At 43.7% G+C, this 15,594-nt stretch overlaps 1 protein-coding gene across 1 annotated transcript in view; it reads right to left on the bottom strand.

The window, feature by feature from the left end:
- Positions 1–15,594, bottom strand: part of GALNT13 (polypeptide N-acetylgalactosaminyltransferase 13) — a 151,891-nt gene that overhangs the window by 87,952 nt on the left and 48,345 nt on the right. The gene's annotated exons all lie outside the window — the stretch shown is intronic.

Below are 15,594 nucleotides of genomic sequence, written 5' to 3'. Positions count from 1 at the left end.
CACACAAAAATAAACAAGATACAGACTGCCTTTTTAGGCAACAGTATATGAAAAGAAAGGAAACATCCCACGTATACCAATAAGTACAATCATTATTCTAAAGCAAAAGCTTTAGACAAAGGATGACAGAATCATCATCAGTTTCCTTCTCCAACCTCAATGTGCAGCTAAGCAAAGAGCCCAGTTTCCCTCCCAGCTACTTACTACCCAGATGCTGTATCACCCAACGGAACAAGAAACACCTGAATTTCTGACTAATTTTACATTCACACTTTAAATCAGCCTCTTGACTGAGGCTGATTAATTAATACTGATTAATTTGTCTTCAGTGATGACTGTTAGTTGCTCCTCTCATGAATAAGCAGAACTCAACCCTTCCATGTGCGCAGTCCTCACACACACACACCCCCCGAGTCCTGCTGGGACCGCCCGGACCAGACCGGGCAGTAACTGATGCTCACGGTGCCTTTCAAGCTGTGTGCTTCGATGCCATCTTCCAACATTACCATCTTATCTTAACGAAGGGATCTTGGTTCGGTTTTTCTGCCACCCCGTTCGTTTTTCATCTTTAGTATCAAAATTACTTTGAAAAATTTGATGCTTAATATCCTGAAAGACTGTCACTTATGAAGGCTTCTCTGCTAGCTGAAGAGTAATTAAATCACTCATTTTTGCAACCAAAAAAATAACATGCTAGAAGAATAAACCCTTTTCTACAAAATGCACAGGAAGTAGACTAAGTGACTTTTTAAGGAAAAATCTATGATTTTTCCAAGCAAATCAGACATCAGGGCTTGCTAGAACAACCTAGCAGAAATTTACATAAAAGGCTTTTTAAAAATAAATATTACAGACTCTGGGCACAGAAATTTTGCTTCTGCAGTTCTAGTTTATGCTTCAGTTGAGCGGAGAACATTTTACAGTACGATTTGATATATTTTTTCATCCTTCCCTTAGATCAGAAGTAGCACCTTTATACGCTGCAAGAGGAAGAAATTATTAGCTTTCGCTGTGATTACATGCGAAGATGAAATTGCTATCGGATAGATGCTTAGATCTGAAACGCGGCGACTCTGAGGCCCTCTGCATCCGACGTGATTTCCTAGGGATGACAGGCTCAGTGGCTAACGTCTATTGGGGTCGGCAGCATCCTCCCGGGAGCTAAACAGGCTGCGGCACCGGCACCGGCACTTAACGCACGCTTGAGATGCTGTTGGATACCTTTTTTCATGTCTGAGCAGAGCTGCCGATTCCTCTCACCTGGCTTTGGGAAAGGAATTAATGACTACATTGCTATATATGTTCCCTGCTAGGCAGAATTTTATCTTAGAGAATACATCTCGCAGTCAAAACCATTTAGAAGTACCACCGGAAAGAAATAAAGTATAAGAACGCAGCCGTGCTGTGCTTGTGGCTGCCTTTTAGCGCAATGCTGCACCTCTCCACAGCTACGCCTCACCCACAGAACTGCTTGGAAACCTGCGTTGCACACGTACACACACAATTATACGTTATAGATGCTATTAAATTCCTTTCGGAACATTTCATAAGGTGTATTTATGCAACGCGTAATACGAACATGAAATAGTCGGCTGGTAATTAAACTCTGCTATATCATCCTGTCTGGAGAAACGAAGAGGCTCCTCAGAGATTGCAATTTGAAGAGCTAGTCCCTCAAGCTGCAAATGTTGTTTATGGAAATAAATTCTGCTTCCTTTTTGCTTGAAGAGGCAGAGGGCACAAATTTATCTAAAAAGCAGCAGGGAGCAGGCAAAAAGAGTCAGCCCGACTGCTGAAACCGTGGAAAAACAGGTAAGAAGCCCAGAAAGGAGCTTGGCCTATGTCCTTCTCCCCGAGAAACACAACATAAATGGAAAGGGATGAATGCCTCTGAGGAGGAAAAGGAGTGATGAGAAGGTGAAGGAAGTTTGTCCTTATGGCATCCTTCAGTCTGATCATCTTTTGGAAGAGGAATTCTTGGTTTTTCTGCCTCTAAAGCTGTATTTAAGAGTCTGTACTAGCTCCAAGGACTTTACAGACCCTATCCAGAAGACTAGGACCACCTCTCCATAATACAGCATCAGCACATACGTCATCTCCCTGCCCGGGCAGGAAGCCATACGGTTCACGTTCAGATTGACTCACGGCAGCCCCAGCGCGGGCAGGGAGAGGGGACTCTGGGAGAGGGGACTCCGGGAGAGGGGATCCAAGAGAAGGGACCCCAGGAGAGGGGACTCCAGGCATCTCGTGCCATAACCTGCCACGTGGCATGAAAGCTGGAGGAGCACCACGAGGCAGAGCACAATGAGGCACCCAAACTAAACGTCTCTGAAATAGTAAGGCAGCATACCCGAAGTGTTTTTATTTTCTGCTGAAATACTTTGGGATTGGCTAAAAATATCTTTAGTGACAATTTTCTCCAGTAGAAATTGGAAACTTTTCATTAAAACAAATTATTTAGGGAAAAAAAAACCACAACAAAAAGAATTTAGCAACTCATTATTAGCACAGTCATTATTACGACAGTAAATTTGCTGCCTCTCCTTGTAGTAAGCCAAGTATCAAAATTGTATCTCCCTAAAATGTGTGGAACACCAACAGTGAAGGGTTTCATATTCCAAGCCCAAATAATAGGAAGACAGCTGTAGAGGATGTTCTGCTCCAGCGTAAACTCACTGTAAATTCATTAGAAATCCCAGCTCGTTGGCAGTGTACCATCGCAGGGACTCAGATTAAACTCAGCCTGAAAACTTCTGTTTATTCTGCTTGAAAGCAAGAGTTATATATTCCTTCATCTGCAAAACTGATTTTCGTTACAAGATTCTGTGTTCTTCTGTTGTTTACTAAGGTCCATCAAGATAGAACTTCAAAGAGATTTTCCTGTCCTGAAGTTTAATATAAAACTAATCAGAAATTTCCTAAACAGCCTTTCCACTCTCATGGTTTTATTCAAAGCAAAGTATTATCAGATTACGTTTCAATCATAGCTTACACCTATCTGTATTGGAGAAACATATTTAATTCTGCTGTAGCTAAAATGCAGCAACTTCAGCTTATTAAATCTTTAGAGGAGATGCACACGGTTTATGAATTAACAACCACACGTACACTAACGTTTTCAGAGGTGTAACTTGAATCCATACCCAGGACCCTCTCTTCTTGCGTCTTCTCTCCCATATTTGAATAAACAAGTTTTGAGCCCAGAGACTGTAAGAAACAGTCCTCAACCATCTCAAACCCAGCAGATGCAAAGCACACAACAGTCCAACCACAGTCAAGTTAGGAAAAATAACACTTTCCATTTTCCAAACAATACGTAAAATACTAAAATAAGAACCAAGTAAAGCTCACAATACCAGAGATGGCAGGAATAGCCAGCAAATTAAGACCTTTTGCAAATACTCAATTTGACCAAACTTTTCATAGAAAACTGATTTTTGCTAGCACTGAATAGATCTGAGAATCTAAAGATGGTGTCAAAAGTTTTGTAATGCCAAGTATGTCACCAGAGTTGGCTTTCTAAATGCACAAAGCCACTATAAATATTTCTACTGAACGACCTGTTATTTATCCAAAGCAAACAAAACAACTTTATTGCTTTTCCAAATATTGATATTGACATTTCACCAAATGTTTATGTTCTGCTTTACCCTCTTTCTAGGAAGTATAGCATACTTCATTAGCACAGTATACTTGTCCTGGTTTCAGCTGGGATAGCATTAATTTTCTTCTTAGTAGCGGGTACAGCGCTGTGTTTTGGATTGAGTGTGAGAATAACATTGATAACACGCTGGTGGTTTAGTTGTTGCTAAGTAGCGCTTATTCTAAGTCAAGGATTTTCAGTTTCCCATGCTCTGCCAGCAAGCAGGGGCACAAGAAGCTGGGAGGGAGCATGGCCAGGACAGCTGATCCCAACTAGCCAAAGGGGTATTCCATACCATGGAACGTCATGCCCAGTATATGAACTGGGGGGAGTTGGCCGGGAGGGGCGGATCGCTGCTGGGGCATCAGTCAGCGGGTGGTGAGCAACTGCATTGTGCATCACTTGTCTTTTCTTGGGTTTTATTTCCTTTTTTTTGTTATATTCCTTTTCATTATAAATATTATTATCATATTTTTAATTATTATTGTCAGTAGTACATTTTGTTTTACTTTATTTATTAAACTGTTCTTATCTCAACCCACAAGTTTTATTTTTTTCCCCCGATTCTCTCCCCCATCCCACTGGGTGGGGGCAGTGAGGGAGCGGCTGCGTGGTGCTGAGTTGCCGGCTGGGGTTAACCCATGACAATAGTTCAAATCAAACTGTTCAGAATATTTTATGAAATGCCAAATTTGTATTCAAGTTTCCATACCAAAATCTTTATGTAAAACATACATACACACACACACACTTCTTCAATCAGAGACCATAAACATAACACAAAATCTCTTCATCTAGAGGATAAAAGAAATCTGTTTCTTAAGTATTCAGAACGTATGAATGGTAAAAGAGGCAACAATCAGCGAATGCACGCTGCTGATTATGAATTACCCCGCCTGTACTGGTGTTTATAAGCTAAAATGAGCACAGCAAGCAACTTCCTTACAGAGTACCTCTTTGAAAATATCACTGAGAATTCACTGTCCAAAACACCTTGTCTATCTAGCTTTTACACTTCTTTCCGATAGCACTGTGAAGTTCATTGACTTTAAATGACCCAGCAGCGAGTAACAACTCCATCCCTCTGCAGTGGCAATGGAAAGATGGGTCTTCACAAACAGGGGCTGCCCAGATGTTGCAAAAAATTATGCAAATCCCCCAGCTAGGAGAGGTCTAAGATTGTCCAAGTCCCTGCTGCCCCAGGTTTCTTCCCCGATGGAAAGAGCTGATTCACCCCACAGAAAGCTGCATGTCCCCATCAGAGGCAGCCCTTCCCAGCCCAAACCCGCAGGTAAAGGACAGTGCTGTCACGTTTCAAAGTACTTCAACTCACCTCCAGGCTCGTGTTTTAAATAACTTGCAACTGTAATGGGGACTGAGGGGGCACTCGGGCATAGCCACGGTCCTTGAAGCCAGTGTGGAAGAAGCTGAGACACGTATTTAATTTTTCTATATAAAAATTACCCAGCTGTCTATCAATAAGTTTATTAGCACGTCTGCTCCATAAATACTTTGGGAGTGCTTCTGCTGCTGCTAAGTCGAAAGTTTTAGTGAATGCTAAAACCAAACAGGAAACAAAAAACTTCGACTCATCTGTTATTTGCTTTTCCTTTGTGTTGAAAAACCCACCTCACTCCTTATCAGGCTTTCCCCTTGCTGGCACACTTGTACAACACCTCAGCGTCACGCTTCACTGTCCTTTGCTATTCCTGCCTCAGTCCGCGATCTGGCCTTGCTGATGGGTCTCCATGGGCTTGTGTTGGTCTTTCACACCACTCCCCGGTAATTCGATTGAGTTTTTATTTACTGTACAATACCTTCCTGAGCTTCAGGGACATAGGTGCCGGTAATTTTGTCTCATGCTGTACCCCATGTTGTTTCTAAGCACTGGGACAGGTTGCGTTTTGGACCATACGTACAGCAATAAGCCTCCTGAACTCGTTTGCGTTTGACTCGCTTTGCATGAAACCCTACCCAAAAAGCACTATTCAAGGCTTTCATCCACCAGCGTATCTCCCTTTATAAGCGATCCCTCTGGCAGTGTGGGAGGACCTGCAAACCGAAAGCCCAGTTATCCTGCTGGCAAAGGGCATCCAGGAGAGCCTCTCCTGCCAGTTAAGTTGACTGATATGTTTTGGCACTAACAGTCTGTATAATGTAAGTAAGATTCACTCAAGTTTAGCAATCTTGAGATGAGGAAATCTGCCCATTTCCAGAAGGAAGAGCAGGCCCTCTGCGCGTCCGTGGCGGGGGGACGATGGAGAGGAGAGGGTATCAGACAGACAGCAGTATGGACGGCACGAGGATTCGGGGAGCTGGAAGGCATCCCCACCCACAGCATGGGCACCTGGAAATAAACGACCAACACAAGGTTCAAAACTAGCCCCCAGAGAGAGAGAGAGGATGTATGGAAAACCAATGAGGATTTACAGGCTGAAGTAACTGGGAAAATTATTTTTGTATACCGGATTAATTCACTTTTATGAGAACTTAACTAGAATACCATATTTTGATTCATACTCAAGATTTCTAAGTTACCTTGACCATATTGCCCTTCACAGAGTGAAATGAGTCCCAGTCCGTCATTAACAGTTTTTTGTCAGCTCTATAAACAGGAACGTTTCATAAGGTATCTCTGACACAGCCCTAAATATATTTTAGTGAATTTACAAATAATGTCTTAATCCTCAGCAACCATCAAAGCTCGTTAAGCATCTTTCCTGTATGCTAGTTACATGAGATGATGCTAAATCCAAAAAGAAGTTAGTTTTCAGATATCTGAAATACTCAAGGGAATACTCCACTACCAGGGAAGGTTGAAGAAATGGAAATATTTCAAAATTGCAAAGGTTAGGTTTTTCACGGCTCTGTCCTTACCCAGAGATACCTTGGCTCTGGGGTGAGGAGGAATGAGCAGAACCAATATCTGGAGGAGCCGCTGAGGTTTGATGTCATCTACACGGCATTGCCTTAGTATATCATACTACCCCTGACAAAGTACGAGGTGGCCTGCGCTGCAGCAATCGGAGATCCTCTGCCACGTGTGTCTCGAAGACAGAAACTATTTCAATAATTTTGTCATTTTTTTTACATAAGCTACTTAGAGTCACAGCTCAGATAATTTGGGTGCTAACATCAGCAAGCCTTTCTGCTTTCAGTATGGATGCGTTCTAGGCAACACGTACTGCAGATCTGAAAGACAACTGTCCGTCCTGACACATGAGGACAAGCTTGAGATGCACACAACGGTCCAGTAAAAAGGCAGGAGAAAAATACTTTCATACACACATGTAATTACATGTACACACATACATATACACATATATAGATGTACACATCTTAAATTGTAAACAAAATACAGAGAAGGATGGCTGCGTATAGCTGCTATCACATTAATCCCATTACTGCTGCCAGGTGCGTATGACAAATATCTCATTTCTTCTTTCCACAAAGATTGTATTAGCTCAATCCTCTAACATTAAGAATTCACACTGTGAGAAGCCTTAACAAAATAGAGACCTAGATTCCTCTTCTCCTCCGTAAATCACACTGATTAATGAACATGACATTGCAGTCTACTTGTCATTGTTTAAACGTAAGATGAAAGAAAGAAAATGAGAGAAGAATAGAGATGGAAGTGGATCTCAGAAGGTCACCTAAGCTTTCCCCACACCACAGGTCACAATTAACTGGACTTAAAACCTCTTAAAATATTTGCTTTGAAAGCTCTGAAGATAGAGTTTTTCCAGCCTTTCAAGGAAACCTAGATGAAATCCAAGCAACAAAATAAGTTACTGAATTATACTCATACCTGATACACCTGAGGAAACAGAAGAATTCTCATGAGCTGAACACACACAAACTGGTGAACTGATGCTCTGTAAGAATATTTAAGGGATGAGCCCAGGTGGACAAAGTTAGAAGTACGTGTGGGGAACTGAGCAAAGAGAAACCTCAGCTGAAGGCAGAGAACAAACGGCACGGCGGAGGTCAGGCTGCTCCTGACCAAAACCGAAGTCTGTGCTGACGATTCAGCACGCAAATTAAGAACAACTTGTTTGTCAAGTAATTTACAATGGAACTATGAAAAACATAGGAATAAACAATATCAACAGCAGAACTGATGAGACGAAGCATCTTCAGGCCTCTTCCAGTTTTTACTATTATAATGCAGTAAACCAAAACCAAAAACCTTTCTTTGTTTTGTGTCCATCTGGGAAAGGCTTCCATTAAATCACAAGACGACAAATTCTTTCCTAGATCAGGACAAAGGTCTGTCTGGCTTAGTACACTGTCTCAGAGCCAACTGATAGATCATGGCAGAAAAAGATAAGACAAGACACAGGTTTTAAAATAATTCTTCCAGAGATTTCCCTTTGCTCAGGTGAGGGCTGCACCCAGACTGTTGTGTTCAATAGATCGCCATCAGCTTGCGTACTCCCTTTTTAAATCTATTTCTCTCTTTGACAATGAACTGCATGACTTAACTGAGCACTGCTGGCAAAAAAAGTATCCCTTTTATTTGCTTTGGATTTGCTATCTTACATTTTCATTGGTTTTTACCTTGGGAGACACAGTGAATCCCTAATCAACCTTCTTTGCCTATTTATGCCTTTACAAATCCTCAGTTTATCCTTCTTCGCTTACCGCTTTTCCAAGCAGTAGAATTATTTAACCTAGTCTCTCCCCACAGAGAGGCCAAACAGTACCTGAAATCGTCCTTGCCTGCCTTTTCTGACCCACTGGTTTCACTCAATGAAATCGAGCTTGGTTTGAATCAAGCACCAAAAAAAAAAAAAAAAAAAAACCAGCTTTTGTCCTTCAAGGGCATAAATTCATACACCTCTAGCAAAGCAAACGGGGCTGCTTTAATTTGCAGCAGAACTCTTCTTCTGTGATTATCTTTCAAGATCTTGAAACCAAAGTAATCTACAATTCTCTGCAGAGCTCTACACCTTGTCACACTTGCGTAATTTCAGAAGGAGCTGTATACGCTTAACACTTTTCGAAGGAGGCATCTGTATGTGCCTCACGGTGCTTCAGTTAACTCTATTTAGTAGTTGCAACTAAGAAGGAGCAGTGATTCAGCAGTTTTGCTTGTTAACTTACTGAAGCGGATTTCAAATATTTTTGAAGTGCGCTTTTTTAAAAAAAACACGTCTTTCAAAAATAGCTTTACCTCCAAGCACAAGAATTAACAGCTCATCTCTTCAATGACCATCTTGGTGCACGCGGGGATAATGGAACTGACATGAAGCATGCCCACAAAGAATAAAAATGCTATTTTTCCAGCATTCTGCCTGCAGACATTTTTCATCATCTGTCAGCCGAGATAGGCCTCCTTTGGAAATGAAAACCACCCCCTCACAAGGGCTTATTAGAAGTGCTGAGGTCTTTGGTGGAGTGGAGAATAGAAAGCACAAAATTCAAGATAAAGAAAGGGGGAAAAAAAAGCAGAGCCCAGTAGATTTCAAAGCATTCAGTTTATTTAACAATTCAGTAAAAGCACTGCACAGGGACTGTTGCACAAATAAGCACGGCAACACTCAGAAGATACAAGGACTCACCATCCATGCTTTTTTTTTTTTCCCAGTTGTTTTTTTCCCCCCAAACGTTCATTTCCTTCCTTATACTTCGGTTGCAAGGCCTGCACTTCGCTTTCGAGCAACAAATAACACGGCAAACGTAACGATGCCGCTTTGCAGACAGAGGCGCAGAGAGCAGGGGCAGCTCTTCCGTGGGGGGACAGCGGGCTCCGTCCCCCCAGAGCTGGGTCACCCCCTGCGCACCCATCCGTGTCCCACCTTCCCGGGCTGAGCTTGGATGGGGACACCCCAAAAACCTGTTGGTCTCTTCGGTATCCCCAGACGCAGAGCACAGCCCAGCCGTCAGCTCGTGTGTCCCCCCCCAGACACGGCGAGAAGGACCGCTGCCCGCAGCAACGTCCCAGCCGCATTTTCAGACCCTCCGCAACAGATAAGCGGCAGCGATGCTGATGGGCAGAAACCACAGCTTTTTGGTTTAACCGCCAAGCACGCTGCAAACGCCTTGAAAGGTGAGGGCGTTCTGTGGGCACCGCGTACAAACGGGATCGATAGGCACTGCAAAAAAAAGAAAAAATAGCCGTGGCATCAAAAAGCATTTTCCTGTTTCAGAAACTGCCCAGTCAGTAAGTTATTCCAATCTTACTCATCTATTATTAATTGGCTGAAATTTCTAAGAGAGGAAGTTGGAAATACCACTTCATACTTTTCCACTACAGATAAAAACCTCGCGTTCCCCCAGCAGCAACGATCAGACTGGAGAGCTTCAAAACTACCAGTTTGCTGCACAGGCTGCGGAGCCGCCCTCTGAAATCGGAAATCTTCCTCCGCAGGGATGTGGTCGAGCCCCGACCACGGGGTTACGTGGTTCTGCTCTGCAGGCAGGAACCATCCTGCCTGCGCACAGCCCGAGAGAGCTGACAGCACCTTCTCGAACCACAGAGCAGACAACTCTCTTTTTACTAAGGGTCTGACGTCAGCCCGCATCTCGCTCGTTCTGCAGCTACCAGGATCACAAGCAATTTGAAAGGAAAAATTCCCAACTTCGTAAGAAACCCAGGAAATAATTACGTTATTGCTGTTCGAAAAGATAGAAACAACTAGATGAGGATAAAATTGATCTCAGCATAGAGATAGGGCAGAAAGCGGCTAAAGGGGTGTAAGCCACATGCAATTACTATCTGTCCGATACACAAAGTCTTCTCAGACATCCCCATACACAGAATACGTAGAAGATAAAATGTGAATGGCTTACTGGTAAATGTATCTTAGTAAATGATAATTTGTCTCTACTTATGCTGAAAATTTGAAAAATGTATTTCATAAATAAACTTTTGATTGAAACAGGAATATATACGCTAAACAGGTAGTACCATAGCCGGGACCTGGACGCCAGGCAGAGCTGGCTGCTGCCTCTCCTGCTGCCCTGCCGTTGCCTCCATCAGCACAGGCACCCGGTCTTCCCAGCCGCAGGTTATGCATTATGCAGTTCCTAATTACCACTGATTTATATTTTACTACAATACTAATATGAGGCATAAAATCAATCATTCTTGTCTCATTCTCAGAGGAATCTTACAAAAACCTGTGCTCGGGTCTCTCCAATACTGCATGCTATCTTTAGCCAGGCAAGCTGCCTAAATGAAGAGCTATACACGCCGCAGGGAGATGCTCCTAACTTTAATGCACCCTGAGCACAGCCTCGCTCGGCTGCCCCAGGCACCCATCAGGGGATGAAACGTGACCGCAAGCATCGCCTCCTTCCAGCGAGGAGGTGCCGTAGCCACGTTATGTGTAGTTTAACACCATTTTGCAAATTCTAGGAGCTTTCTCCTCCCTCAGCCTGCCGGCCCTGGCCACCGGCCCGGCGCTTCTCGGGGAAAACCAGGAGCCTGGCCACAGACCTCAGTCCTGCTGCATTTTCACACGGATGGGGTCCGCAGTCTTAACGCGGCTACTCCCCCAAGGGCTCAGGGACGACTGTCAACAAACTGCAGTTTAATTGGAACAGAAACGAGGGCAGAGCTGGAACTGGAGGGGTGGAGATGAGTCTGAAATAAGGAAAGACAGCAAAAAATCCTCCACCTCCACCACATCGCCGTGCTGGTCAGAGCAGCGTCTGGACACAGGCAGAAGTGCCATCTGAAGGACTAAGCCAGGAGAACACTGAAACCCCGTTGTTTAAAAAACAACAGCGGTTTGTACCTCCCTATCGAATTTATCTATACATGGTACGCAATCTTATTTTCTAAACAACAATGATTTGGTATTACTAAAAATACTTTTGGTATAGTTTCACACAGGAGAACTACAGGTTTTCAACTGTAATCGGTAACTCATCATGAATGTGACAGAGCATTAGTTTTTGGGTTTGGTTTTTTTTTAACAAAAAATTGTCATACAGTATTGAATAACTTCCTCGGGGTTTTTTCCTACTGCTAAACAATATTCAGGGGAAAAAGATCACATAAGCAATTGTTCTAGGCCATGTAACATTGCTCTTTGGTTATAAAGCAGAACACGGTGAATCCCCGCTAGCAAGAGCTGCACTGGAGATGGTCCATGCAGCAGCCATTTCACATGGGGAAAACCTCCAGCCTCCTGTACTAAATCCAGTTCTGGGATTTCATTCTAGTTTGTCATTAAATTACTTGTGTAACATCTCAGTCCAAAGCATTAGTTTTATTGCTTATTTTCTCTTTGTCCTGGTTTTGAACCAGGTGGTATGTAAGCGGTACACCAACAAGTGATATATATCATTACCAGAATTGTGAGGTGCTGTATCAACGGTATTACAGTAAGAATCACCCAGATGAATGAACTTTGACAAAACCGAGCGAAGCGCAGTAGTGATGGAACCAGGACTGACTGCAGCATGCGACAATCCAACACCGCACACCATCCTCCTGCTGCGCCCCATGCCACCCGCCCGCCGCACCGCTCCGAAGCCCGATCTTGCTCCACCGACTTGAGCGGACTTCGCACCATCCCTCCTGCCCAGACAGTTATGACAGATGGAGCCCGAAGTCATGGACTGAATGAACTCCACAGATATTTTATAGGGATGGTCCATAGACTAAGGGAATGGTATCTGTGTGTGTGTGTGTATATACACATCTATCTCAAAGGACAGGAAAGGTGATGGTGATTAATTGGGATATATTGGAAGGCGTGGGACCTGAGCATGATGTAAATTATATAGAATAAGGGGTGGATACTGTCCTGGTTTCAACTAGGACAGAGTTAATTTTCTTCCTAGCAGCTGGTACAGTGTTACGCTTTGGATTTAGGATGAGAATAATGTTGATAACACACTGATGGTTTCAGTTGTTGCTGAGCAGTGTTTATACTCAGTCAAGGACTTTTCAGCTTCTCATGCCCAGCCAGCGAGAAGGCTGGAGGGGCACAAGGAGCTGGGAGGGGACACCGCCAGGACAGCTGACCCCAACTGGCCAAAGGGATATTCCATACCATAGGACCTCATGCCCAGTATATAAACTGGGGGGAAAGCTGGCTGGGGGCCACTGCTCAGGAACTGGCTGGGCATCGGTCAGTGGGTGGTGAGCATTTGCATTGTGCATCACTCGTTTTGTATATTCTAATTCTCCTATTGTTATTATTGTCATTTTATTATTATTTTCTTCCTTTTCTGTCCTATCAAACTGTCTTTATCTCAACCCACGAGTTTTGCTTTTTTTCCGATTCTCTCCCCCATCCCACTGGGTGGGGGCAGTGAGCGAGCGGCTGCGTGGCGCTGAGTTGCCGGCTGGGGTTAAACCACGACAATCATCTTTCATTTTTTCCTTTAAATAAGGCAGCTGAAGGTAATAACTCTATCTTGCCAATGGTTTTGCTTGAGCAACCAATTAACAGCTGTGTAGTCTGACCCATACAGCCCTGCCTCCCAGTGCTGCCAGCAACGGTGATAAACAGCAGCATTTATCCAAAATTCAGGAAAAGCCATGGCAACCTTCACTCTGACTTCAGGAAGAAAAGCACACTGAAGCTACGGAACATTCCTGCTCCATCACCCAAAACACACGTCCAATTTCACAGTCACCAGGAATAGTCCTGACATGGTGTGATACATCATAACCTCCATCACTGCTGTTTTATATTTCTGTGTGCATGACTCTGAATCGCAGTAACCTTTTACTAGCCTGCTACACAGAAGGCTGGGGTTTCTGGGGTTTTTGTTCGGTTGGTTTGGTTTTTTAAACCTGAATCCTCAACAAATAATTCTCAGTTGCATCTCCACAGTGGATATAAGATATTTTATCCCAAGTAATTTGTTGCCATAAACTCCATACAGAATCCAATAAACTAAAGGATCGATTCACAGTCCTTTGCCATTTACATGATGTATCTCTGCTGCTCAGAACTATACACAGACTTATCTTAATCCAGAACATAAAGAATTCTAGTTTTAATTATACGGTAGCAATAAATCCTGTAAAGTTGTCATAAACATCATTAAATAGATCATTTACTTCACAGCATTTCTCAACATAAGAGTTCCATGATTCTGAAAAAAAAATGAATGTTGCTTTCCAATACTAAAAGCATCAGAACTCATTGTAACTTCTGTCATAAATATACTTTTTTTAGCATTTCCACTACACGTTGTCTAGAGACATACAGCCTACACTGACTCTGCTACCGATAGCCTCAAGGCAGAAAGCCTAAAGAGGGACAAGGAGGTCTGGAGTGAGAGAATAAAGTCAACATCAGACTAAAAAAAAAAAAAGGGAATTAAAAAAAAAAAATCATTCAGGATGGATGTGAAGTCTACTTATAGATACTGGTTGCCATTTCTAAGAGAGAAGATCTGGAAGGAGGCATCTTCTCAAAAAATATATCAGCTCTCATGAACATTCTTCATAAATTCATAAGAAACCTACACACAGTTACATGACCACAGGATGCAATCTTCTAAAGTTAAAAGGTTTCCAGAGTTACTAAGCCTTGTTTACGCCACAGTCATAGCTATTACTAGATTTTGATAAAAATTCAAAGTCTAATTAAATATCCCACTAGTTCAGTGCAGTTCAGAACCATAAACGTTCTTTTTAGCAAATCAGCTGTCATACAAAATTAAGAAACCACAGATACTGGGCTGAGCAGTCAAACTGTTTTCAAGAGGATAAAAACACTTATCCACTCTAGCCCACCCTCTTGCAATCTTACTGTACGATATCTAACCAGTTAATAAATCATATCTTTATGAATGTGACAATGAAAGGCTCATATCTTATTCAAAAAAATACAGCATCTCCAGGTATTGCTTGCTTTAATTTTCCACTATAATGGACTTCAGGACAAACTAGAGAATGAAGCAATGTGAAAGCCCTGATATTGGGTAATAGCTGCATCTCTGAAAAAGTCTTTCAGTAGGCTGAGGAAAGGCGTTGTGAAAGCTTAGCCTCTGTAAAATCTCAATGGTTGTTGTATCAGCCCTGAAAGAAGAAACTGCAAATATATTACTCCCAATTGCGCTGTCAAATGGTTTTGTCGTACCGCTGTTTCATAAGCAATCACCCTTTTCCCCTCCACGCAGGCCATCGGAAGGCGATGCTTCGGCGGCTGCCGCCCCGCAGGGGCTCAGCCGGGCACGGTGGTGGCTGCAGCCCTGGGCTGCATCGGGGCTCGTCCTCCCCCCGGGCTGCAGCAGGCAGCCACCCTCGGGGCACCCGCAAGCACCAGTCAGGTCACCTTGACACCAGCAAAGCCAAAAAACCTCCCAAGCTCTACCCTGCCTTCGCTGACTCCTGGTTATAACTGTAAATGGGCAGGGTAGCCATCAGAGGGAAGAGCGGGGACTAGCTTTTCTTCGGAACAGCTCGGGGAAGAAAAGTGGAAGGCACTCACCATGCAAAGAACCAAAAATTCTAGTAGAAAGGGAAATTAAGACAATGTGGAGGCGAGAGTGAAAGAGCTGCATCGGCTTGTGATTCTTTCGCAAGCTCACACTGCTGGGCAGCAGCTTTCTGCTGAAAGTCCCAGGTACGACCGTGTCACATCCAAAGCTAAGACCGAGGGAAAGCCCCGAGCAGGCGTTAACACACAGCGTACGTGCATCGGGATGGGGACAGACTAATGAGCAATCACTGGGGTCTTCAAGGCCTCCTTCCCTGCCCACACGCGCTGCCCGACGGCGTGCAGGCTCCCTGCAGCACCAGGCTCCCCAGGCAGCGCCGGGGAAGCGGCAGCCTGCAAGGGAGCCCTCGCCTCGCGTCCTGCCCACGGCGCTTAGGGAACACGCGTACAGTACAGATGGCATCCACGGCAGCGATTCACCTGCTTCTCTGGCGTCAGAAACAGGCAGTGGTGATGCTTCTATTAATCCAAACCTTCCAGATGATTTTTTCTACTTTGTGGTTTCATACACAAAGATAGAACCAAAGATGC

Source organism: Gymnogyps californianus, chromosome 7, assembly GCF_018139145.2.
Source record: "Gymnogyps californianus isolate 813 chromosome 7, ASM1813914v2, whole genome shotgun sequence".
In the NCBI taxonomy this organism is placed as follows: Eukaryota; Metazoa; Chordata; class Aves; order Accipitriformes; family Cathartidae; genus Gymnogyps; species Gymnogyps californianus.
Note: the sequence above shows the minus strand (reverse complement) of the source record. Positions and strands in the feature narration are given on the sequence as shown.